Raw genomic sequence first — 3503 nt, 5'->3', positions numbered from 1 at the left:
CCCTCACGAAGTCTCTCCGCCCTCAACTCATCTCTGCCTCACGAAGACTCGCTCCAGAGTCGACAAAAAGTGTGAGACGACAAACATTGAAATGTTAAGATTCAGAAACAGAACCTAAATGTTGGCAGCCATTCTAATTCTTTCTCTCAGTTTCACTTCCGCTGGGCGGCGCTCCTCTCCGCTTCCTCACTTTGATCTTTCAACTCTCCTCTGTTCGTCTTCTCTCTCTTCTCTGCTTTATGTTGTTCTAGTTTCTTCCACTTGTTTTCTATCTGATTCGAAATTGATTCTGAGCTAAGAATCTAAGATATGTTTGCACCTCTTATATGCACTTTTCTATTATTGTGATGATGATTGAATTAGTCTTCTGCATTTAAATGCGAATTTGTATGCGTAAAATGGAAGCTTTAGTTGAGTAACGAATGAATATGAAAAAAAATCTAGAGAGAATAAAAAAAATATCATGGGTCTTTGTAACAACTCATATAAATATAGTGACGAGTTGAATAAGTTTGTTCTTATTTTTACCAAATGTTTCGGTTTAGACTGTTGAGTATTCTATTGACCATTAAATTTTTTTCACTTCAATGGTAATAAATATATCGAAATGTTTGTTTCTATAGATTCTATTCTACAAAATAAGTAGTTCCATTGTCTAGGGTGAGTGAAGGTGCTTGAGTTATTTAACGTGGATGAACTAGGCTAAATATAGACTGGTGTATATTGTTTTTGACATTGAATAGATGGGTTGTTGTTTTTCTTAATTTCTAGCAATGGTTACTACTTCTAGTACTATAATTTACGTTCACATGGTAACTTTTCAGAATGGTTTTGAACATTTTGTGGGATACTGATCTTCTAGCTAAAATTCAACGACTTTTTTGTTTTCTGTTAGTTCGATGCCTCCATTTCCAGTTTTGGTTTGTTGGTCCTATTTGAAAATTATGGGTCATTGCTTCCAAGTTCATCGTAGATGGTATCTCTTATAATTATTAGCTATACTTTCCATGTCTTTAATGCTTAAATTCTTGATCCTCTTGTCCAATTTTTAGTTCAAGGAGCTGTTGGGGGGTCGTACCACAGTTGTATATTTATTGGTGGACATTTTGATCTTTGGTTGTGGTGGTCTGGGGCTCTTAGTTGTTTGGTTCTTAGCTTCATTCCTCTTCTTGTAGGTGAGAACAATAAAACCTCTATTGCAGTTTGTATAATATGCAATTTTTCATCGTTTATTTTATTTTGGGATCTAAAATTTATTCGGGGAGCTTTCTGATGGGAAACCTGGATTATTTTTAAAGCTAAGAATAGAAATCATGCACATCCCAGTTTCAGAATCTTGGAGAATTATGTGTACATATTAGTTGAAAATCTAAGAGTTATAGGTGGTTGCATATAATTGCCTACTATATGGTCTGAATCTTTCAGGTAGGGCTTTTGTGCATTATATGTATGCTTTTTTGTAAGAGTGAAATCCAAACTAAAGAGCATGCAGAAGAATAACACTAGCACCCCATTAACACCAACTGGTCGGGTTCGACATCGAAAACGTTCAAATGAGGTTAGTCACATCATAAAATCAGGTTTTGGTCATTGTCATTCACATTTAAAAGTAATGATGTTGTATTTATTGGGTTTTGGATTTGTTATAAGAGATGGGATGATGGGTACAATTGAAATTTGAAAATTTTCTAATAATAGCTGATATTCAACCTTGGATTTTTTTTTTTTTGAGATATCCTGTTGGCCTCTCAGGTTGTTCCAGATGTTAGTATAGCCAATGGAGGCAATTTACTTGTTGATGACAGTAACAAGTACAAGTCTATGTGGATACGGGCATGCTCTTCTGTTTGGATGATTGGGGGATTTGCATTCATTATATATATGGGTCATCTCTGTATTACTGCTATGATAGTTGTTATCCAAATATTTATGGCGAAAGAGCTGTTCAACCTACTAAGGCGAGATCATGAAGAGAGGCATCTCCCAGCCTTATCAAGTATCATATGGTTATCTGCTACACCTTATATATCGCAGGTTTGTTGTATGGTGACAATTTGGATTTTGCTATCAGACATTTCATCTTAAAGCCATGTTTTAGTTTAAATATCACTTAGCATTTCATTTACTTGCTTCTTTTTAGTTAGCTTTATATATAATTTTGAATCAAGAATCCTGTCTTATTGCTCATTGCTTTTTGGTTAATTTTTCCGTTGGCTTTAGTTCTTTTTTTTGGTTATGTTTAACTGGCTTATATTTATATATTTCTTCTTTATTTTGTGCTTTAGCTTAGGTTTTGTGTGGTTCATCATTACATTGAAGAAGAAGAGGATGTACAAATATCAATTTGGTCAGTATGCATGGACACACATGATCATGATTATTGTGTTTACACAGTCCTCTTTCACAGTAGCCAACATTTTCGAAGGAATTATCTGGTAAAACAACTTTTTATGGAAATCTCAGGTTGCTTAGTTTCTTACTAAATATTTCTTTAATTTCACGTCTTCGACCTTTTGCAGCTTTCTTATTATTATTATTATTGGATCAAGAAATTACATGATGGTTGTACTTATTACATTTTTTTATATCCTCTATAAATGAGAACTATGAAGGGTCTTATATAATATCTTTAGAAGGCTATAAAAGTAATAAGTTCTTTCCTCAGACCTGCCTGATATTGTATTTTGTGTTCACTAATTACGTGCTTAATATTTTATGGAAATGCTGAGCTTATTTATGTAAGATTGTTATTCCCCAAATTTGATCTTTATGTGTCTTCAATGTAGACTCTATTTTTTTTTTTTTTTCCAAATCTTGTTTCTCTTTCTTGATGCACCGTCAAATATGCATGCAGGTTTCTTCTTCCAGCAACACTTATAGTTATCAACGACATTGCTGCATATTTCTTTGGGTTCTTTTTTGGAAAAACCCCATTGATCAAATTATCTCCAAAAAAATCTTGGGAGGGATTCATTGATGCTTCTGTTACAACTGTCATATCTGCATTTTTGGTAAGCTTATTTTTCCTATGCGATGCACATTTAGCATTCTTGTGCATATTCCTGAGATTTAGGAACTGTAGCATTACAAAGTTAAATTTAGTTTCCTACTCAGTTATAAAGTGATGGCTGTGGTCCAGCCTCGGTCACCATCTTATTTGTTAAGGATTGTCTATGTGTAGATCCACACTATAGTTTGGTTGGTAATGGGCTCGATATAAGTATCTGTTGGCCCTAATTTCTACTGTTATCACACAACCATATCACATTCTGTTTTACCTGAACTTTGTTAACCTAATACTATACTCAATTGTTCTTTATGTACTTAAATTCCTAAGTCCTCTAATACATAACAGTCGTGTATCCATATATACACTAGTCCTGTTATCTTGCTTGTATGACTCAAGTAGCGTGTATTAATTATGCAGTTTTGAACTCACAAATAAGAAAGATTGGTTGATGCATGCCAAAACCTGCAGCTTAGCAATGAAACTTTTGAGATAT

The 3503-nt window shown here is 33.9% G+C and overlaps 1 pseudogene; it reads left to right on the top strand.

The window, feature by feature from the left end:
• The first annotated feature begins 1486 nt into the window (after positions 1 to 1486).
• On the top strand, positions 1487 to 3215 carry LOC133824134 (phosphatidate cytidylyltransferase 1-like; annotated as a pseudogene).
• The last annotated feature ends 288 nt before the right edge of the window (positions 3216 to 3503 follow it).

This window comes from Humulus lupulus, chromosome 3 (genome assembly GCF_963169125.1).
Source record: "Humulus lupulus chromosome 3, drHumLupu1.1, whole genome shotgun sequence".
Taxonomy (NCBI): domain Eukaryota; kingdom Viridiplantae; phylum Streptophyta; class Magnoliopsida; order Rosales; family Cannabaceae; genus Humulus; species Humulus lupulus.
The sequence above is the reverse complement of the archived record's forward strand: the minus strand, read 5'-3'. Positions and strand labels throughout refer to the sequence as shown.